This window comes from Rhineura floridana, chromosome 2, assembly GCF_030035675.1.
Source record: "Rhineura floridana isolate rRhiFlo1 chromosome 2, rRhiFlo1.hap2, whole genome shotgun sequence".
NCBI lineage: Eukaryota > Metazoa > Chordata > Lepidosauria > Squamata > Rhineuridae > Rhineura > Rhineura floridana.
In genome coordinates this window covers 83,786,124-83,809,970 of record NC_084481.1, presented here as the reverse complement: position 1 = coordinate 83,809,970, position 23,847 = coordinate 83,786,124, and the positions used below count along the sequence as shown (strand labels likewise).

At 43.0% G+C, this 23,847-nt stretch overlaps 1 protein-coding gene across 2 annotated transcripts in view; it reads left to right on the top strand.

Annotated features, from left to right (window-relative positions):
* Positions 1–3,480: 3,480 nt before the first annotated feature.
* The window catches only part of GLI2 (GLI family zinc finger 2), a 350,757-nt gene continuing 330,390 nt past the window's right edge, over positions 3,481–23,847 (top strand). Inside the window, exon 1 of one of the 2 annotated variants that reach the window (XM_061609156.1) lies at positions 3,481–4,034. The gene's annotated coding sequence lies outside the window, so the exon portion shown is untranslated. Of the gene's footprint in view, positions 4,039–23,847 lie in introns of both variants that reach the window. The other variant, XM_061609157.1, reaches the window with a different exon arrangement.

Below are 23,847 nucleotides of genomic sequence, written 5' to 3'. Positions count from 1 at the left end.
TTCTACATGGCATCCCAGCAGCACAGACAAGTCTCCCATGAGGAAAGAATACAACAATTGGGGCTTTTTAGTTTGTTTATTAATTACATTTATATACCGCCCCATAGCCAAAGCTCTCTGGGCAGTTTACAGCAATTAAAAACATTAAGAACAAATATACACATTTTAAAACACAAAAAATTTAAAAACACAATTTAATTTTTTTTAAAAACAATTTAAAAAGTTTAGGGGGGAAAAGGAGAGTAAAGGGGGGAAATGATAAAGGTGTATAGGATTATGCCTCATGTTGAGAAAGTAGAGAAAACTTCTCTCTCTCTCTCATAACACTTGAAGCCGGGGCCAGTAGATGAAACTAAATGTTGGAAGATTCAGCACAGACAGAAGAGGTGGCACTTCACATTGCACATCGTTAAACTATGGCAGCCTTTCCCAACCTTTGGGCCTCCAGATGTTGTTGGACTACAACTCCCATCAGCCCCAGCCAGCATTGCCAGTGGTAAGGAATGATGGGAACTGTGGTCCAGCAACATCTAGGGACCCAAAGGTTGGGAAAGGTTGAACTATGGCATTGGCTCCCACAAGAAGTAGTGATGACCACCAACATGGATGGCTTTAAAAGAGGTTTACGCAAATACAGAGATGATATCTATGGCTACTAACCACAAAGTCTACGTTTCTACCTCCACTATTGGAGGTGGTATGCCTCTGAATGCCAGTTGCTGGGAATCACAAGTCAGGACAGTGGTGTTGTGCAGGTACTGCTTTGGGGCTTCCCATTTGCATCTGGTCGGCCACTGTGGGAACAGGGTTATTTGTTTATTTGATTTCTGACCTGCCCTTTACCCTAAAACCCCAGAGTAGGTTACAACTATTTAAAATTCAATATTAAAAACAGTTTGAAACAAATTACAATCAAAGGAATAGAGCAGGTCCTGAAAATGCATATCTCAGGTGTCAAAAGCCAGGGCAAAGATTGCTTTCAGCATAGGACAGAAACTATACAATGAATGTGCCAGGTGTGGATGCAATGGTGGCAGAGAAGTATGCTTTCTTCACTGCTGCCACCACTAACATGTGGTAGGTGTGGTAATGTGACCTCACCTGTGGTCAGATTTAGATCAAGGTTTATGCCACCTGCACTCTAGTGGAATGTTGGACTAGAGGGGCCATTGTCTGCCTTCTTATGTTCTCATCTTATTTCAACAGTGGAGATGGACAGCACACTCCACCATACCTGAGGGCAGCAGACTAGCTTAGGGAGCATGGGGCAAGCCCCGTGGTGCACACAGCTTTGTTCTCCCACAGAGTGGAATTCCTGGAGACACAGAAGGAATGGATGGGGTGGAGGAACAGAGGCAGCAGACCCTTACACACAATCCAGTGTTTGCTGACTGAGAGCTGGTTTGCTTTGCCTAACAGGAGGGCCCACTCTGCACAAAATTCATTTCAACAGCCACTGCACCATTACAGAAATGTATGGATTGCCCCAGTTGTTTGTCTTTAAAATGTTTCTCTGTGGTGGCCTCATACAGCTAGAGTTGCTACTGCTACTATCTACTTGGGTTCCAACAGCCTTGTAGTTAGCTGTCCTTGTTAGCCACATTTCTAGGTGGGATATTTGGGGGCTGGTGTGTGTGTGGTGCATAGTGCCAGCCAATCCCCTCCCCCACTTACTGGTGGAGTGGATGTAAGGGCCAGGCCAGCGGATGGAAAAGGCAGTGGCCTTCCCCCTCACTCCTCCTCCATGAAGAGAATGTGTTAACTTAAATGAATGAAGTTTAATCTGCTGAATTGTCTCACCCTGTTTTGAGAGATCCCCAGGAATACCAGACTCAAAAGCTTGACTTTGCCTATAGCGACAGTCCCCTTTCACCTGTGGTTTGTCCCTGTGTTCTTATTCTTCATGAACTGAACTACTTTGGTAAAGACAGTGAGTTCCTGAGCTTGGCTTTGATGCTGGATTAGCTATCTCAGTTTTAGATTCCACTCAAAAAACAAACTTGTCCATACTACAAGTTTAGGGAAGAGCCGAGAGAAAATAAATACTTTAGGGTGCGTCTGTTAACTCCCCCTTGAGGGTCCCTCCTTCTAGTCTTGTTCCTGACCTTTAGAATTTCCTTCCTGGTGCACAATTAAGGGAAAACTTTTTAACTGGTTATTATATAAAGGACTAACTAAGCAATTGGAAACTAATTTTGGAAAGAAGTGGTTTGTTTTTCTACTGGCTGCACATGTTGGGAAAATCAGAAATTAGGCCTGAGTTATAGCTTAGGTGGCCAGCCAGCTAGCTAATTGTAATGTGTACAATAGTGTTTCTATTTCTCTAGGGCTGTTTTCATCCTTTGGTATTAAATACTTAAGAAAAAGGGGGGAGCCACAATGATTGTGAGTGCGTTAAAAGAGTAAAAAGTAACTTAGGGTAGTTTTTCTCTATCTCCAGATCACTTAAAGTTATCTCTTTATTTCACCCTTTAGCAGTAAGTACCCAATCCTCCCCCTCTAGGATACACACCTTAACATGGTGAGGGGGTTTGAGAGTGTTGAAGAAGCTAAGAGCAATGCTCTGCTTATGGTCATAACTGCAGAATAAACAAACTCTTACTTCTTACCGAGGGCAAATGAACATGCTTCTTTATTGCTGGCTGGATAGAGAACATAACTGAAACTGAAAAGTAGAGGAAAGGAATGTCCAAGGAGTGGAATCCAACTCTACCCTATAATACAAAGTTTTCATATTTAACTCTTCAAGGGTCATGCTATGATACAGGCTGTCTTTTTCAGGATCACGTAAGTAAATATAGGGTGACTGTGAGCATGAAAAATCCATCCTCAGTCAAGGAACGTCTTGCGTGAGCAGACTTTTTGGGCTCTTATTTATTATTTTTATTTATTTATTATTATATTTACATCCCGCCCTTCCTCGCAGCAGGAGCCCAGGGCAGCATTCTATTTCAGAACAGGCTTTTGTTGTGCTTACATCCTGCCTTATTCACTGAATTTTTCAGAGAGTCCTGCTCTTAAATTGCTCCTGTTCTTCAAACAAGCTGTCATTTCAGAGGCTGTCATTGTCTGTCACATCACAAATTCAAAAGACAATTTTTTACAAATCCTGTGGGGGGGTCCAAGCACAGCTGGGGGGGGTCCGTGCTCCCATTTACCCCACCTTGACTACAGGGCTGTGTACCAGCGTTCCTGACCCAGGAGCTAAAAGGTGTTGTTGTTTATGGGTTGTGTGAACACTACATCCGTTATGAGAGACCAATTTGCCCAGCTGTGATCCTCTCTGCTCCTTCTCCCTGTTTTGTTCAACCCCATTCGCTGCATCTCGCTTCCACTCCGGTTATGTGGAAGAAGAAAGGCCAGCCTATCTGGAACAGCGAATGGTGCAATTGACTAAGGGCGGGGAGGAACGCGAGAAAGAGGAGGAGCAGTCATGGATGAGAATGAAAACAGATCAGTCAATGGATTTGGACTCCGGAGATCATCTGACTTGAGTTAACAAACCCCAACTGGGTTTCAAAGTGTGGGAGAGAGAAAAAGTTTCTTTTCCCCTCCCCCTTGGGTTCCCCCCCCCTGTTCATTTTTAACTTTCCTCTACTAGCAGCGGTGGTGGGCGAAAAAAATCTCCTCCCCTTGCTGCGTTCCTTAATTTTCCCCCGTGCGTGTGCGTCTGTTGATGTCCTACGTTGGGGTGATGGATGGCAGGAGGGCAGAAACACCGCGGCGGCAGCAGCAGAAGCTCCCAGCACTTTTTTGAACACTCTCTCTCCCCTTTCCCGGACGATCCTCAATGAATCTTCGAAAAGGAGGAAGGGAAACCCTGGGCTCCAGCTGGGATTTTTGGTAGCAGCAGCACCACCACCACCAGCAGCTCCTGCTTTTCAAGAAGTGGGGGGAGCGACGCACAAAAGGGAAGGACGGCAAGCGATAATCACCCCCCGCTCCCATACCCCTGAAGCGGACGATGGGGCGCTGGATTCGCAGCCCTCTTCTGGAGCCGGAGCAGCCGCTGGCCCTGTGAAAAAACTTCTCTTGTGGGTAAAGTGGCTTCTCCGTTCCCCTCTCCCCTTTTGATTTTTCCTTCCTCTTATGGGGTGTTTTGGGATCCTGAAGGGCGGGAATGGGATGTGACTGCCCTTTAAGAATCGATTGTCTCCTCCGCCCGTTAAGTGTGTGTGGGGGGGGGATAGAGCAGGGATCCGCTCCTCTTTCCCGCCACCCTCTCAGCGGGTGTGACCGAGGGCAAAAGTTGGTAATAAGCCGGTCGGTCCTGCTGAGGATATTGATTGATTTGAAACTGGGAGCTTTCACCAGCGGAAAGGCACTGTGTGTGAGGGAGGGAGGGACATGTATTTTCAGGACCTTGTGGCGGGGTCTGACTTTTCTGCTACAAGTAAGAAGGAGCGGAGGTCCAGAGAGTGAAATTGACCAGGCTGCCTTCGGCTTGGAATGTTGGGAGAATTCCTCCCGCGCGCGCGCGCGCGCGTGGTGCCACTTGGGCTGCTGCTCCTTGTGGAAAGTTCCACGCGGCTTTCTCTCAACTATGTTGGCTTGGATTCTCCCCCGCCCGAACCGCGCGCCCAAACTTTATCGGAGTTTGGCGGACACAACTTGTGACGGCGGTGGTTGTTTTCCCGCTCCACACCTTGACTGCAAAGCGTCGCAGGGATTTTTCGTACCGTATCTTACGCACATGCGAGATATCCACGATGTGGGTGTATGTCTGTACGCGCGCACACAACCCCAGTTCCGCGGAGATGCATCCGTAGAGATATTACAGCAAGGCGGTAACTTGGCAGGGGTTGTGTGAGCCTGTGATATAACGGGGAGTGTCCAGAGATTCACTCTTTTGCAACTTAGATTTTTGTGTATGTGAATCCCTGTAACCTTTACAGAGAGATGGAGGGGCCCCTGGATTTGACTTGGCTCCTCGCGATTGTCTCCCTCCAACCACTTATCCACCCCCACCTTCTTTCAGCAATCTTTCAGCAAGTATATTTGAGAAGGAATTTCAAAAATCCACCGCTGCAACTTGATCCGTGTGTGATGGGGAGCGGCAGGGAGTGAGCTGGGCGCCAATCCTATTAAGGATTTGGAGAGCTGAGGGGTTTCTCCCCCCCCCCGCCCCCGAACTCAAAGGCTTGAAGACAATTGTGGAAGGAGAGGGATCGTTTCATCCCGTTTGCCTCATTACTTCGACCCCCCCCCCAAAAACCCCACATATATTAAATTGCTGTCATTTGTTGAGATTTTCCAGGTGGCAGAGCTGCACTTTGCCCGCAATAGTTACCTGAGTTTCATACTATGATGTTTGCATACATTCACTTTCTGGGATCGAGGATGTGTTGGGTTTGCCCTGTTGAGCATACTGTTGTCCACACTTTCCCTCAGAGTTAGACAAGGACACAATACAGATGTTTTCAGGTGACCTTCCAAAAAGTATAGCTAGTAACAACATAGGGAAGGGTGAAAAAAAGCATATTTCACATAGGGTTTCCCAGATGAAAATACAGGGACACTTGGGAGCTATAGCACTCATCCGGAAGGGCGCTGAGGATCTGCTGCGTTCTGAAACGGACATGCTACTTATCATGAATGAGACTGTAAATCTGTTTTAGGAGAATTTGTGAAGTACAAGGCTGCTTAAAAGAAGGAACATCTGGCAATCCTGGAATGAAGATATTGTTCCTGCAGTGTAATTCATATGCACAGATCAGAGCACACAAAACTTTAAAAGACTGTCAGTTGCCTTTCATCACAAGGACCACAAAAATAACATTGTGTTGGCCCATCACACAGTGTGGGAGCCGATAACAATTGGCAAGATATATTTTCAGTTGTACGGGGATTCCAGCTTTGTGTGTGTGAGAGAGAGAGATGTATATGGGCACAATCCTTACAAAGAGAAGCACTCTAAGACACAGTTATTTTAATAAGAGAGATGTAGTGCAACCTTGTGCATGTTTACTTGATAGTAAGTCCCACTGTGTTCAGTCGGCCTAACTTCCAGATAAGTGTGTGCATAGGACTGCAGTTTAGCAGCACAATCCTGTGTATGTTTACTCAGAAGTAAATCAAGTTGATTTAGCCAGATAATACCCATTACATATAACTGAATATATTTGCATAAAGTAATATATATGTTTCTTGTCTCTTAAAAAAAATCCACAATGCATACAGTCTGTTTGAATTTCTTGTATGCGCTTTCTCAAGTCCTGCACATATTGGAGTACAGTTTTGCAGCCCAAGTGTATCTCTGGGTTTTGAAGTTTATGTATTATTGACTGTTAGAGATAAAAAGAGCGGTTGTAAAACTTTCTCTCCATTTTATGCAACTGGGGTCTCTGGGGATGTCCAAGAATTTGAAAGTAAACGTTGCATTCGCATGCTGCATAAAATAGCATTTAAACAAATATTGTATTGGCATGTCCCAGGGACCCAGTGCCAAAAGAGTAGAGTAAATAAACGGTGAAATCCAAAATATACAGACGTGGAAAAGACTGATTTCTTGCAAAGACTTACTGATTTGATCTGCTTGTTCCAGCTACCTTAGATTTAAGTGAAAACCTTATTTTGGGGATGCTTAAAACAAATTTATGTACATTTTGCTGCAAGCATAACAAATTCTACTGCCTACTTCCACCTGGGAAAAAATCTTTTAGATATATAGTGGACCATTTCCAGAGTTATGAAATGCATGCTGATTGTTGCATATCGCTCATGCGGTAGTCTTTGGGATTTTGGACTTTTTTTTAAAAAAATCCAGAATGTTTGCCTGGAGTGATTTGCATTTTGTCCACAGTGCCAGTAAACGCTGACACCTGTCAAATTTTGACTTGCCCTCAGCATAAATGGCATATTGACTATAACTTCACATCTGGCAATATGCCCCCCCTTCTCAAATTACCCTCACTGGAACTTTTTGTGGGGTAATTAAAAAAATAAGGCAAGTTTGATAGCCACCATAATTTTGCAAAGATGGAAAAATCAACTTATATTGAACTGTTTCTCTTTGGTGAACTATCTTCTGGAGTGTGTTTGTAAATGAGACAATCTTTAAAGCAAGGCGTGGAGGAAGGTTCACTTGATCCTGAATCCTGTTGTTGCCTTAAGCATATAACTTTGAAGCACACAGAAACGTGACCACTGTACTGCAAAAGAAAACTTATCCTGAGGACTCTAACTTCCTTTTAATGTCTTTCTTTCTTCGTGTGTCAAAAGGGGAGGAGGTTTGGATCCACATGGATAAATAATGGTTGCAGATGGACATTTGTGTATGTGGTATATATGTTGATGGCTGGGATGCAACACTGATTTAAATCTGATGATACTGACTGAAATGTGTTTCTTCTGATTTCAGTCTGGAGGCAACTTTTGGAGGATATTATGAAAAGCTGTGCTGGCATATGCTAAGCAACTGGTGTAAAATTCTTACCCTGTTTTATGCAGGAAGAATCTTGAGAAGCATCTTTGTCTGAGGCACCTCAAGGGATGGCAGAAAGGGTGGGGTTGACACAGAGGGGATGAGAAGGAAGAAGGACATTATCCTGAAAAACAAAGCCAAGGTAAAGAGAAAGGTCTTAAGCGGCTGGAAGAAATGTAGAGATGGGGGCAAGGGACTGGTTCAGTCTGACCTTTTAAAATTTTAGATTTGCAACCCAGTCCTATGTATGCTTATTTGGAAACAAGTCTTTTGAATTCAGTGGGACTTACTCCCAAGTAAGCATGCATAGGATTGCAGCCTTACAGCCCAATCCTATACAAATTTACTTAGACAGCCTACTGAGTATAATGGCTGTTGCTCCCAAAAAAAGTGTGCATATGATTGCATCCAAAGGAGATCACTGATAAAGACAGTAAAATAACATTATGCTTTTATAATTACTTTTAATTTAAAATACTTCGTTTCTGGCCTAGCATACTGTACTTCTCAGTTGCTACTTTTAGGACAAGGATAAATTTATACAGGAACCAGTGGCTGATCCCAGGATCCAAATATTTATGATCAGGATGTTAGAAAGAGACTGTGCAGTGGTAGTTTAATTTAGTTTTGGTTTTAGATCATCGGGTTTTGAAAACATCTTGGAATCACCTTTCACATATTCTAAGGGGCATCTCTTACAAGGATTATCTCTCTCCCAAACTCGGACAGAGTTTTGTAGAAAACTGCATAGACACAGCTAGCTCTTGCTTCGTCTACTCCTGGTGGCCTACTGTAAGCCAGTTGTTTGCACTGCATCCTGAAAGATACACAAATCCTTCAAGCTTTTTGTACTCTCAGAAGTGCTTGTTCACAGTGGAGTTTCCAGTACGGATTAGCGAAGAAAGCAAATTCAGGCAGCAGTCACCCAAAACTCTATATTTATTTGTGTAGCAAACACCCATACATTGCTGTCCTTAGAATGAGTACACTTAACAATCTTACTCAAGGATTTTTGAAGTAGTGAGTTGAAAGGAGAAAGGGCTGGTTTTGAATGGTTAGTTTTTTTAAAAAAATACTCTGATTATCTAAATACGGCTTCTCTAATACTTCTTTGGGCTGTGGGTGTTTGCACTTGAGCTGTGCGTTCTGTTATCTGAATTTCCTATGAATGAAGTAGACTACACTGCAATGTGTTAATTTACTTGAAAAGTGTTTGACATACACTTGAAAGCAGGGTAAATATAGAATAGAATTGGGGTTTATTTTGTTAGCATTTTGAATGAAAAATATTGACCAGAAATTGAATCCTGAGACTTAATTGCTTCCTTTACCTACACTGTCATTGCACAAAACATCTTATTTCATGATCTTTGGCTACATAACCGCACATTTTGAATATTCCCATTGGATGCTGATGGATTTTATAGGGCAACTGTATGAAAGAACACACTCAAGGACAAATCTCAGAAGGAGATAGTCTCTTCAAACCACTTTCTTTGGAATATCCCACCCAAAAGAGAGCAAAGAAGCACTCACAGCTTGGATTATTAACAAAGACTATATGTTTTGTCCAGAAATCCGCTGGCATTATACCTGAGTGAAAGCCTTTATTTGAACCTGATGGCAGGGAAATGTCTCTGAAGTTCATACTTATGAATCTGTTAATCCTTATCAACTGATGAAGTAACGGGCTGGGTTTTCTAAAAATTTGCCAGGAACAGAAACATCGGCAGCATATGCTTGGTGTAACTGAAAATGAAGTATCTTGAACAATGCAATCCTATGCATGTCTGTTCAGAAGCTAGTCTCAGGGAATTCAATAGGATTTTCCCCCCAGGTGGGTGAATATAAAACTGCAATCTGAGCTGGTCACCAGGTTCTGTAGAAACATAGAGATATGGACCTCGCTCCACAACCTACCAGTGTTAGGTAGAGGTTTTATCAATTTCCCCCTCCTCCTGTCCTTTGTCAATGTACCCAGTGTTTTTAACTTAACAGTGAGTGAAACAAAAGTATTACAGGCTAGAGCCCTCGATGCTGCTGCTAAAGCCTCCTTTCTGTTCCTTCGTTCCCGCCTGCAAGGTCTGGAAGGCATTTAAAAGAAGTCTTGCTCCGATTCAAGGCTTTTCCCCTGCTGGAAAAGGGAAGAAAGAGAGAGCCCACATTAATTTTGTGCACCGGGGAGGATAAGCTTTAAGCAGGCGCTGACGTTCTCTGGGTTAACTTGAATAGGTTCGTGTATTTTTAAAAAAAGAAAAGAAAGAAAACACATTGGTGGGGAGTGTGTTTTAACTCTGAGTGCCCAATCCCATTCATTAGCATAAGAAAACCAGTTTTAGTGCATTTACTATTGTATTGAGTGAAGAGTTCCAACAGTCAGAGGGAGAAAGAAAGTGAAAAGCTGTAAAGAAATGATGGGCCTATTCAGATTATTCAGCAACTCCAGCTCTGGTCATCTGCCTTGAAGATCTGGGGATCAGGGATCTCACTTTTATCTCCCCACCCCACCCCATTTCTTTTGCCTTTTTCACACATTCACTTTTGTCAAGGTTTATTGATCACGTTTTCTTCTCTGCAAATCTGTGGAAAATTTAATGAACCAAAAACAACAGTGAAATAAAAGGAACTTTTAGCACCAGGGTTGGATTCTGTCTCTCTCTCACACATACTCACTCACTTCCCCCCTCCCCACTCTTCCTGTGCCCCCACCTTTAAGTAAAAATCTCTCCCCCCCCCATTGTGCAGTTACTGTAAGGAAATACAGTAGAAAGTGGAGAAAACAGCTGCACTGGTAACTGTTCATTGGGGGGAAAGTTTGTATAATGTGCATGATCTGACAGAAAGCCCAATTATAAATGCTTCTCGCCTGCCTTTGATACCTTTGTGAGGGTCAGATGCTAGACTCTGCTGCTTGCAGGATTGCCTATGATAAAGTATTTCCTTTGAGGAGAATAAAGCCCATTAGTTGCCTGGCATTTAAACCCATGTTGCAATGATTGCGGATTACCAGTCCTTATTTACAGCCTCCGATTGTTTTAGTGCCCTGCTCTTTGCCTGTTCCACATCTGCCTTGCTGCTGTGCTGTCTTGGCCTGTTTTATGATGCAAATGTTTTTGTTACTTTTGCAAATAGTTTCAGTATCTGGATGATCTCAGGTGGCGTAGTTGAAAAGCAGCTTCTTTTCTCCCAGTTGGACTCAAGCACTGTAATTAAACGGGGCTTCCAGAGCAATTACATTTGGTTCCAGTATTCTCTTTGAGCAATTTACGTTTAGGAAACTAGTTGAACTATTGGCTGGTTAGGATTCGGTTGTGGTTAATCTTGAAAGACTTTGAACAATAGGGATTCTTAACCCGCCTTTGTTATTGTTGTTACTGTTGATAACATGAGTAGCAGGATAGTGGGAAATTGAACTGAGCGTATGTGAAACAAGCCACACAGCTACATATTAAGATGCCTTCACCTGGATGTAGGACACTTTCCTTGGAGAAAGTAGTTTACAGTTGTTCTCTTGTTTTTTTCACAATAACTTGTGGGTGCTTGTTTCTTTGTTGTAGTGCTGGGTCATATATGCTGACTGTCCCCCCAAACGTTTATGAATGTATTTTACATTTACACCCACCCATATTCCTACTCTTGTGGATGAAAGCTGGTGAATGTTGATGGACTTATTTAGCTATCTGTCACTGTTCATGTTCATTGGTTAATCTCTGAGGTACCTTGTCAAACTCCCAACAGCCTCAGCCAAGGTGGTCCATGAGGGGGAATAATGGGAGTTGTAGTTCAATAACATCCGAAGGGCTACAGGTTCCCCATCCTTGGTCCACACTTATATGGACACATTTATATGTTTTTAAAAAATGTTTTTAACGTTTTGTTTTAATGTATTTTAAGTTCTGTTTTTATGATGTTTTAAAGTATTTTTAGCATTTCTGTTTGCCGTCCAGTGCTGCTGCTGGGAGGAAGGGCAGGATACAAATCAAATAATAAATAAAATAAAATACGTTACCACTTTTTAATATTCACTGTAATATTAGGGTTTTTTGTTTTTTTTAAATCAGCTGGAAAACCAAAGAGCAAACAGGAGCAGAGGAAGCTGCCTTACCCAGAGCCAGACCAATTAGTCCATCCAACTCAGTATTGTCTACACTGACTGGCAGCATTTTTCCATGGTTTCAGGCCGGAGACATTCCCAATCCTGCCTTGTGATGCCAGGGATTCAACCAGGATCCTTCTGTATGCAGAGCAGAAGCTCTACCACTGAGCTATGTCCCTTTTCCCAAGGCTGGCTATTAGCTGTGGTAGCTAAGAATGGAATGTGGTAATATTTTATATCTGATTATCAGATGTTGGGGATGAACAAAGGAGATTACTATATCTATCATACCCCCATTTGTGAACTCCCCAGGGCCATCTGGTTGGCCACTGTTTGAGTTATAGTGATGGGCCACGAGATTACCCTTTGGTCTGATCTAAAAAAGTAAAACTTACTATGGACAATAGTTGACTTACTATGATCTAATGAACTGCCTAACCAAACAAGGATTGGAAGCCAGCTTCAGAGGTTCAAATTCAAAAACCCACATCAGACACTTTGGCTTTCCATCCATCATAAGTGGAGGGTTCGAATTCCTCCCTCATATTTATGCATAGGAAAAGAATTGGTACTATCAACCACAGATTCACAGTAGATCAGACTAAGGGTGGAACTGCACCACCATTTTGAGTGTGTTAATTGAGTATATATTTTAGGATCCTCTCTCCTAGTGAACATTGTAAACTAACCCATATTGTGAATGCTGCAGCATACAGTATGTCAAGACTAGAGGTAGCCAACATGATGCTATACAGATGTTCACGGACGATTCCCATCATCCTGAACCATTGGCCATGCTCGCTGGGGCCAAGGGGAATTTAGTTCAATAACATCTGGAGGGCACCATGTTGGCTACACCTGGTCAAGACTGTAGCATAGTGCAGACTCTTGGTATTTTGAATGTGACTACTTGGGGGAGTGTGTCGGGCCACTGGGAGGCTGGCAGGGATCAGCAGGGCTTGTGTTGAGTCACTGATTCATTGTATAAATCAGTGTCTCTATGCAGTCTCTATGGCAGTGGTTCCCAACATTTATGAATATGGGACCCCCTTTGTAAGCTCCAAAAAATGCATGAACCCCCCAATTATAATTTTAGTCTTTGTTAATTGACAAAATGGTGCGTGGCAAAATCACATCTCCAAATATCCCTTTCCACAACAAGCTCCCTGTAGACAGGGAGATGTTGCTTTCTTTTCTTAATGCAAAAGTCTAATCAAATTGGTACCCCCTCCCCACCCACACACATAGTCTGAAGATGGAGAATCCTGTCTCCCAACACCAGTGGGTGACAGTGTTGAGCTGCTGAGCTTTTTTTTTTTTAAAGTCGATAAGCAGCAATGTGGTGGTGATGGGGATGCTAGATTGTGCACTGCAGACAACAAGGTGCACAGACTGAGGAGGGGGGTTAGTGCTTTTAGGCTTTGGGATGATTATCAGAACTGATTACTTGGTTAGCGTGCATTTGGGGAATGAGAGTAGACCAGAAGATAGATCAGTGCACGCACACACACAAGCACACCTTCCCCTCCTGCAAGCATCTGCAGGCGTGCATGCGTTCGGGCACATGGGAGGGGGGAAGCCCTCAACTGCCACAGCATCCTGGAGAGAGAGATTGGGGGGAGTAGAGTGTAGGTGGAAGAAAGGGGGGATGCTGGCACACACACTTAGCCTCAGAGATGGGGGAAGAGCAAGTCCTGAGCTTCCTCACTGCTCCTTGGGTCCATCTGGGCTGAAGGCGAGATCTGGGTGACCTCACAAATAAGAATAATTTTTAAAAGGAGGTGGCAGTGAAGCAGGAGCCAAGAAAGGCAGGCAGGCTTCCAGAAAGGAAGGGGGAAAGCAGCCTTTCCTTGTAGCCTTGCTTCTTTTTCTTCACGAAAAGCCCTCTCCTCTCGTTCTGCGCAAGGGCGTGATCAGCAGCAGCAGTGCGAGGAGATGGGAGTCAGTGATAGTAATCCCCTCTTCTTCCTGGTAGCTCCATCCTCAGTCTACTTTGGCATCTGCCACAAGTTTTATATGCAGGCGCCTGCCCTCAGCGTGTCTGAAGGATGCTCTGCTGCTCAGCAAACGTCCTCCCTCTTGTTTGGAGCAAGGGGGAGGTGTTGTCTGCAGGGGCAGTGGGGAGCAGACAGCATTCAGGGAGTGAAGACTTTTTTAAAAAAAAAAAGTAAATAATTCATTTCTTTACTGTTTGTGCCCCCCCCCGGATTACTTTGCTGCCCCCTTGGGGGTCACGGCCCCCAGGCTGGTAACCACTGCTCTATGGTATTTATGATTATTTCAATTTATTACCTGCCCTTCAGAATAATGCTCTAGGACAACAATTTAAAATACAATATTAAAAAATCTAAAACAAAGCACAGCCACAGGACTAGGGTGGTACACATCTGTGCAGCTGCCATGATTTTCATGGTTACAGGGGCCCTCTTTTGAGCTACTGCAGGCTTGCAAGTTACAGCTGCCCATATAAAGCCCCCAAATGGAAGTGTTGGTTCATACAGTTGGTCCTTCCTTCCAAGTGATTCCCATCTGGTTTGAAATACATTAGTGGCTTTGCAGAGGACTATTTGAAGCTAGGGTTGCCAGGTGTCCAGTTTTCACCTGCAGACTCCGGGTTTTGGGGGTCCTGTCAGGGTCTCTGGATGAATCACCTTAATCTCTGGACTCTTAGCTTTCATTTTTTAAAGAAATTAAATTTCTACATGGTCTGGTTCAAAAGATATAAACCAAAATGTTCACCCCCTCTGCAACTTCTGTTACCTGCTGCTCTAATCCCTGCCCTTTCAGGTTTTTAGCCAATAAGTGAAATCAGGGTTGTGACTGACAAGATTTGTTGGCCCCAGGTAGAAGCTAAACTCACACTTTCCTTTTCCTGCTTGTCTCACATCAGGAATTCAGTAAATATATAGCTTTCAGCAGCATAAAAAGTACTTTCTCTGTACAGGATTGGGACTTGCTTCTGAGTAAACATGCATAGGATTGCACAACAACAGAAGCTCACAGCTGGATCTTGGTGGGCATACACAATAAACATTTTATTTATAATTATAATAAAAATGTGCATGCAGGTTTCTTAATTGCAAGAAATGGCGTATACATTTTATCTTTCAATTAATTTTTGAACAGAAGTTTTAAAAAGTGTACATGCTGCAGTGTTATAATTTTCTAATGAAGGAGTCAAACAAGTTTAAATTTTACTAGAAGAGGGCAGTTTGTCTTATTCATAACCTGTTTTGAAAACCTTCCCACTATGAAGCTTTTCTGGGAGTAAATCTGCAATGCTAATTCCACATACCTGAGAGTTAACCCCATTGAATTCAGTAGGACTTACTTTTGAGTAGACATGGTTAGGATTGTGCTGAAAATCAATAGGACTTTTGAGTGAACATAGAAAAGGATTGTGTTGTAAATCTTTCTTTCCCCCTCTGATCCTTTTTTTTAAAGCAGTTGGGCAGGGCTTACTTAGGTGTCACTGCTTTTATTTGGCAGAAAACTAATACTTATTTTTTAAATAAAATGTTCTGCAATGGCCAACTGGTTTTGACAATAAACTTTTATATGTGGTGTATGTAGTTTTACATCTCCAGTGTGTGTGTGTGTGTGTATGAAGTCTTTCAACAACCCTGTGAGGTAGAGTTGGAAACCAAGGCAGCTCACAACAAGAAAAAAAGCTATTTAAAATCCAATAACCATAAAACAAATATAGAACAGTTGCAAAACAGCTTAAAGTGGCATGATTCTGAATTTTGGATTGGATGAGCGAATTTCCTTATCACTGAATTGCAGTCCTGTGCATGCTTCCCTGTTTTAGTAAGCCCCATTGAATACATTGGGAGTTGCTTCTGAGTAAACATGCATAGGACTGCACCTTGGGGTGGTCATGGTCCTGCTCTGTTGTTTTCACCCTGAGGGGCAGATTAGGCTGAAAGATGGTGCATAGCCCATCGTCACCCAGTAAACTTTGTATCTTATTTCCACTTTAAAATTTAATTAAAATGTTCTACATGCAGGCAAAGTTTATGAAGTAATGCAGATCAACATAGTACATTTAAAGCACATCCAACCCACATATAAACCGCATGACTTCCCCCAAAGAATCCTGGGAAGTGTAGTTTCCCCCTCACAGTTATAGTTCCCACCACCCTTAACAAGCTATAGTTCCCAGGATTCTGTAGTGGGATTCATGTGCTTTAAATGTATGGTGTGGATCTGCCCTAGTATGGTGTGCATTCATTAGTGAAATAAAAATAACAGTTTTAAAATATACTTTTTAAAACAGGGCTGTAACTCAGTGGTAGGGCACATGCTTTGCATGCAAAGGTCCAAAATTCAATTTCTGAAAGAGACTATTGCCTAGAATCCTGGAGAACCAATGCTAGTCCACATCATCGGGACTGAGCTAGTTGGCACCAAATGGCCTGAGTCAGTACAAAAGAAGAAAGAGACCCAAGGGCCACAGTGACTCCAAAATTTATTTTTGTTTTTATTTACAGCATTTATATACTGCTTTATTATATAAAAAAGCTCAAAGCAGTTTATAGAAGGAATTAAATCAATAAAATTATTGGCAAAATAGTTAAAGACAGGTGTTTAAAAACAGTCAAAATTACAAAACCAACAAGAAGCTAAAAACAGGGGAAAAAACATAATAGCTTTGAAATGCCTGGGGAGGCTTGCCTAAATAAAAATGTTTTTAGCAGGTGCCAAAATGAGTACAATGAAGACACCTGCCTAATGTCAATAGGCAGGGAGTTCCAAAGCGTAGGTACTGCCACACTAAAGAACTGATTTCTTACAAGTACAGAACAAGTACTCACCCCTAACATGGAAAACACACCTTGAAATTGGCCTCATAGCAAATGGGCAAACAGTGCAGATTTTAGAGCAGAGATGTTATGTGCTGACAAGGGTCTCACTTATGTCAGCAATCATGCTGCAGCATTCTGTACTAACTGCAGCCTCGGGGTCAAGTTGTGCTGCATGGGGATTTCTGTGACCTTGGCTGACTGGCTGCCAGGATTTTTAAAATTTTGGTTAGCAACCCTGACTGGTTGTGGAATGCTAAGTTTTCCATCTTACTCATAGGAACCTTGTTGTCATTGGTATGTTATTGCATTTAGGAAATCATCACTGTCTTTTGTTTTTATTTTTCTATTTGCATTTTATTTACCTTTGTCCTTACTCCCTTACATCCATAGAAGCAACAACAGTGGTTCCATGTGGTCAGCTCAACCCCTTTAAACCCCCTGATGATGTACCTTGCTATTTGCATGATGATTTGTTTCTTGCCCAATAGTGGTAAAAGAGAATTCACATACTGGGAAGTACGGCTTCAATTGCTGTTGTTCCCAATCTACTGCCTATGAAGGTAGACCAAACCATGTGTGTTTTCTCTCCAGGGCCGGCTCCAGGCATGCCAGGGCCCTTTGGCTCCAGCCTGCCCCGGGCCCCGACACAAGCAGTCGCAGATCGCACCGCCCGCCCGTTCCCTCACTCTGCCTATCTTTCTGTCCTGTGTGTTGCGGCTGTGCGCGCAGTGCTGCCCTCATCCAAAATGGTGCCTGAGGTTTCCCTAAGGGGCTGAAGCCTCCACCGCCATTTTGGTTGATGGCACGCATGTGTGCTACACACACGCAGGGCTGCCATTAACCAAGATGGTGGTGGATGCTTCAGCTTCTTAGGGAAAACTCGGCTACCATCTTGGTTAAGGGCAGCACTGCGCGCGCAGCCTCAAAACACAGGAAAGGTAGGCAGAGCAAGGGAACAGGGGGGCAGTGCTATCTGCGGCAGCGATTCTGCCATGGATCGTGGAAGGGGAGAGCCACTCCCCCACTCTAGAGAGGGGCCCCTGAAGGGCCAGGGCCCGGGCCCAACCTCGCTGCCCTTTAGAGCCAGCCCTGTTTCTCTCCATCAATTACTACTCACCGGAATTGGATTGGCTGTGAAAGTGAGTTTATAGCAGCCCACAGAGTAGGCAGAAAAGAGTAGAGAATCTTCTTAACTCTTACTCATTTCTCAAACCTCTCTCTGCAGTGAAGGGTCAAGTCTGTAAAGAAGTTTGGAGCTGCCATGTGAAAAAGCAGGCAGGGTATTGCAAGCAGGGTGTTGTCAACCCTGCTTTGATATGGATATTGTTACAGAGGATTCCTAGTCAAACTTTACCAACAGCACAATCCTAACAATATCTACTCAGAAGTATTCCTGTTGAGTTCTATGGGGCTTAGTCCCTTACTTGGTGTGTTTAGAATTGCAGTCTTCAGGGGCATCCATCTTTACTCCTGAGTGCTCCCATCTAACATCTTCACAACACTAGGCTTTCTTCCTACAGTGGCCTTCTGGTGACTGGCCTGGCCTGAGGTCACTTAAACCCTTCTTGCCAGAAGTAAGTAGGCTAGATTAAATGTTCCTTACCCAGGCTGTCTAAGCAGGTGAGAAGGAATGATCCCGTCACTTCAGCTGGACCTGGAAACACCCTCATTTAGCTAAGATTTCTGTCTTAATTTCCAATCAGATAAAAAAAATTGTTTGAGTGCTATGCTCCAAGCAACTGTGGTTGATGCTTAATGTATCATGCTTAATGACCTCAGCAGGGCATGCCCCATGACATCACTAGGATCCGTCCCTGAAATCTCAGGGTTTGGGATGCTTCTGACCTGGCAACCCTATTTGAAGCTCACTGATGATCTGAACCGAGCATGCAGAAAACATTTAAAAATGAACTGGGATGGGAATGGTGGGGTACATTCCCAAGATGAGAGAGCAATAAAGTAGGATCAGTTTACCACATCAAAATCTTCCTTTTCCTGGTCAATTCACAGTTACCTGATTACCTAACCACCATGTAAATAATGCTGGGGAAAGAACAAAGAAGTTGTTTTCATAATTGTTTTGTTTAGCATTGTCATATTTCCTTCCTTCCCCTGAAGCCTCAAAGTTGACTGTCAAAAGAGAATGAATGGTGGACAAGTTTTGAAGTCTAAAAAGAAAAGGCTCTTTTGTGAAGACAGGAAGATTTTCATATGAGCCCTGTTTGTCTGGATATGCAGGAATGAGAAGAGGCCATAGCTCAAATGGCAGAACACAAGCTTTGAATGCAGAAGGTTCTGGGATCTCCAGTTAAATCCCTGGCATCTCCAGTTAAAAAGATATATTTTAGAAGGGGATGAACAGGTCCTGCAGAGCCACTGATAGTAAGGGTAGACCACTGATCAGTGTGTATCAGAGGTTAGAAGGCAATAGTCACCTAGACTGGGGTCATCAGTCCATTTCCCCATAGGCACCGTGGTGCCTGCAGCAGGTAGCCCAGAATCTGAGTTTTCATTTAAACAAAAAAGTAAGTCTCTAGCCCTCCTAGATGGAAAGTTATGGAGCAAAATGTGCAAGTACCCTACTAAGCAATTTCTGTGAAACGAGCCTGGCTGTTCATGCCTATCAATGTTACTAGATAGAGCTGTGGTTGATAAATGAGTTGTTTGGATACCAGGCAATAGGAATCCCTGAGGTCCTAAAGAGCTGGTGTTTTGCCCTCCTTTAAGTGCATTTTTTCTTCTTCTGACTCATTTTGTAATCCTTGGAATCTCTGTATTTTACCCTTCCTTTTCCGTAGCAACCAGGATATATCTTTCCTACGCTGGGGTTGCCTGAGATCAGGTAGTGCCTAGAAGTTGTTTTCTGCAAATACTACTACACAATAATTGTGGGTGAATGTTAACAAATCTTCTTCCCTCCAAAAGGCATGTCTACTCAGAAGCAACTCTCTTTGTGTTTAACCTATACGGTTTCAGTCCAGTTTATCTAAAGGAGCACCTCCAGCATCACCAAATATGCCGCCTGACGAGATCAGCCTCTCAAGACCTTCTCTCGGTCCCACCAGTTAAAACAGCTAGGCTGGTGCGGACCAGAGAGAGGGCATTCTCGATTGTGGCCCCCACCCTCTGGAACTCTCTGCCATATGATCTTCGCCATGCCCCCTCCCTGGTAGGTTTCCGCAGAGAATTGAAAACCTGGCTGTTTAGGCGGGCCTACGGGACTCCTGGGTAATCTAGTTTTATTTTGTAAAGATGTGGGTGGGTTTAATTAATTAGAGGTTGATATTGTAATTGTACTTATATGTTGTATCTAAATTTTTTATGTACGCCGCCTAGAGTGGCCGTTAAGTCGGCCAGATAGGCGGGTTAGAAATAAAATTTTATTATTATTATTATTACTTCCAGGTAAATGGGTGCAGAATGGCAGCCTAGGTTTTAGTTTAGGGTTGGAATTGGGGGAAAATAGGGTTGTTGTGCCTTTAACAGCTGTATGGCTGGCAGAAATTCATCTAGTCCTACAATTATGGAAAATGCTTCACCATGAGTACTCTCCAATTTTGTGTTATGCGACACCCCATGGCAGCCATTTTGTGTGATGCTACTCCCCTATGGCAGTTGTGACTGATGCCTCCAGAACTCTCTCAAAATTTGAAATGTGCCCTCCAGTACAAAAAGGTTTGCGGCCCCTGACCTATATGAATTTGGCCATTGACTCTGGCTTTTTACTTTTTTTCTAATATAAGAGACATTTTGCTTGTGTAAGCCATCTTGGCTTTTTGCACTAACAATACAGAAAAAGTCCAGCTGGATCAGGCCAAGGCCCATCTAGTCCAGCATCCTGTCCTCACAGTGGCCAACCAGACACCTATGAGAAGCCCACAAGGAGAACCTGAGTGTAACATCACTCTCCCCATGTTCCTTGGCCAACAGCAGCCTCTTCTATGATATAGCTTCATTTTTCTGCTTCCTGAATGTTGTGCATTACAACATGACCTGAATTAGGAATGTCTGAGTATAGGTGGTGATGATGATGTGAAAGGAGTTGGATGATGTCATAGGACCACCGTACAATTAGACAGAATGAGGCAGAATCAGGTGGGAAATGTTAGGAGGTGAGCTGTTGGAGGGCAGAGCTGTGTGTGTCACCTGACCTGTCCTGTGCCCCCTAAGCAAGCCTGCTGCCCTCAGGTGTGGTAGAAGTTGCTACCCAATCACCAGTGTTGAAGTAAGATTCAACATCCTATCTGGTAAGCTTTTGTATGTGAAATTGGAAAAGGTGCCATCTTGTCCTTTGTCTTAGGCAGAAAAGGACTGATGAACTTCAGGTATGGAAGACTATAATTCTTCGATTCTGTTAATGAATACAAATATCTGTTTTATCATCCTGAATCTGCCCACAAGAATTTATTTCTGCATTCATCTGTAAGAGTGGGGAATAGGATTGAGCCCACAACCTCTGCCCACTCACTTGCCAAACATTCACCCAAACCTGCAAACAGTACCTAAGGGCATGCAAACTGTATGAATGTAGGCTTTCTCCGCAGGTTTAGATGAACACCCAAGGAATTAGGCCAGTGGGCATGATCTCACTCCTGTCTCCACATGTTCACTTCTACATGGATGAACACACAAATAGTCCTGTGGTTGTCTGTATCCACTCTGTGGCAGTTTGAAACTTATGTTCATTCAGAGATGTGGTCAGGAACACTAGTGACCCAATCTGATTGTTTTGACCCATGATGAGAGCTTAAGTGGTCTGATGGCAAAAATGTGTTTCTCTAATGTTCTACATGAAAAATATCAGAACCAAAGATGGGTGATATGCTGTTTGTTTCTGAAGCTCAGGACAGTTTATGTGGGGAGGTAGCCTGCCAGCTCCATCCAGAGACCTACTAAGTGGAATTCTATGACACCCACACACCCCAGGTGTTCAGTTACAGCTGCGGGGACTAACCATTTTTCTCAGCCCACAGGCAGGAGGTGCATGCCAGCAGTGGGTGTGGCTAAAAATGGGCATGGCCATCCCATACTCTCACATGGACACACACAGGCACACAACCTCCCTCATCTGCATATGTGTGGAGATCAGCTAAGAAAGGAGATTATCACCCCCTCTCTGCTCATCAAATGATCAGTCTGATCACTGGGTAGGAAGGGGATTTGTATCCCATCAGGGTCTTGTGCTCCATCCACCCCAGCACTCTGGGATGCTGCCGTAACCGTAATTGGTAGGGGTCTTGGAAAAGAAAAAACAAACGGTTGGGTGGGATTGGTTAGTCACTCCTGAGTTAAACCTATGAGAGGGAGCAGGATTGGATCCACTAATCCCTCCCTGTGGCCATATTATTGGCATTAGTCACAGCTAACAGGGAGTAGCCAGCTGGTACACTGGCGGAGTAGCTAGTGGGCACAATTCTGCTGGACTCATTGAACACATGGGAAGGGTTCATATGAATAGACCTAATCAGCCTCATATGCTTGCAGACCCTTTCTCTGGACCCATTTATCTGAATGTTAAACCTTTTTATATGGATGGATGGACACACAGATAGTAAACGTTGCATAGTACTTAAAATATCTAATTTTATTAGGTCTTAACGCTGACACGTAGTTTTATATATGTCACAAACAAAAAACTTTCAACTATCTAAACCCCACTCTACATGAAAAGGAACCTCCATAGTTAACACACACACATGTATATATGTATATGTATCTTTATGGTAATCTGTGGGGTTTTAATAGGACCCTCTTCTTTTTTTCTTAGCAGCTGAGAAAAAGAACCCTGTTGATTCAGCACAGATCTGTTAAAAGAACATCAGTTCCAAAGACCACGGTTCCTTTTCAGAGGGACCCTTAGCAAGGCCTTTTTGTGTGTGGGGGACAATGCAATAAGTCAGTCGGGACTTTTTGAACTGCATCTGTAAGGAACTGTAAGGGCCCCTGAAGTACACTTGTGTTAAGTTGAATTGATTCACATTTAATGACCGTTAGTGGCTATGAATGGTAATGATTTTCTTGAGTATCTCCACTGTGGTTGACATTAATAATTGGCAGACATATATGTGTGTGAGAACGAACTGTGATTTACCTCTAGAGATGCTTTCACCCAACCTCCTTTTTCATAATTTAGTCGTTTTGATGTGTGTGTGTGGTTTTTTTAAAAAAACATTGGCTTCAAGAAGCACGTACATCTTGTCAATTTAATTTTGTCGTCTTGATATTTCCCCCCCCTTCTAGCATAAATCAAGCCATTATATAGCCGGGTGTGATGAATTTGTTTTACATGCCATCGTGAAATTAATGTTATGCAAATAAGAAGTTTTACAGGTACCTTGATTTACTTAATAATAAGTTCTAATATTTAGGCCTATTCATTATGCTTTGAAGGTTTGTTGGTTGTTGTATGTGTGTATATGTGTGTGTGTGTGTGTGTTTGTGTACACACACACACACACACATACACACAGAGAGGCATATAATTTTTTCAGTTGTGAGATTTGTGCATGTTTGCTGTGTCAGCACATTTTGATGATTGTGAATCATGGTTTTAACATGCCATGCCTACTGAGGCATTTCAAAGAGAATATTCAAATACTGGTATGTATATGGGTTCAGAGAGAGAGAGAGAGAGAGAGAGAGAGAGAGAGGCATCCATGATTATTTTAGGGAATATTATGATGAGGCATCCCTTGTATATCATATTGAAGCCTCTCTTGTAGGTCGCTTATGCAAATAGCAGCTTTTTATTCTTCCTATACTCACCATGAAAGCTACCCTAAGAAATCCATGGAAGTGCCGTATATTCAAAATGCTTTGAAAAATCAGCAAGTACTTGCAAGAATCTCAGCCAATGGTGAATGTCTATATTATTGCAGATTTTTCAACTGATCATACTTTGCCTCCTAACCCCTACTGGTTTTTACTCAAAGGCTAAGGACAGAGTAGACGGACACATAAATACACCTTCAATTGCTGAAGATGAAAATAAATTCTTAGCTTTGCTTTTAAAAAAATTGAGGTCTTGTAAGTACAATGATTGATACTCTTTCAGTCTGTCATTTTCCTCCCCCAAATATAAAGACATGAGGCACCTTGGTTTGATACATTGGTCATGTTTGGGCCCATGACAATATATTTCGGTCTTGATATTCCGGTGGCCTGAGGATCAAGGTTTAAAGTCTGGTTTCCCTGTCCATCTAGTATGCAGCCTATGGCTTATGCTCCAGTTCCTAAAACTTGCAATAAAGTTAAGAATACAACAAAAGTGAAAAGTTTATGATTCAGGACAAGGGCACAAATCTGTCAGCAGCATGACCAGCACAAACTCAAGTGAAATGAACGAGAGTTTCTTAAGAGCACAGCTTAACATGGGCTTTGCTTTTACACACATCATTTGTTATGTTCAAGGGGATTTGTACAGAAGTAGATCCCTGTGCGTTTTGCCTGCTGTTAACACATCAGTGTTGGGCACATGTGATTATGAATCATACACATTGCCCAGATGCTGGAGGCTTGTC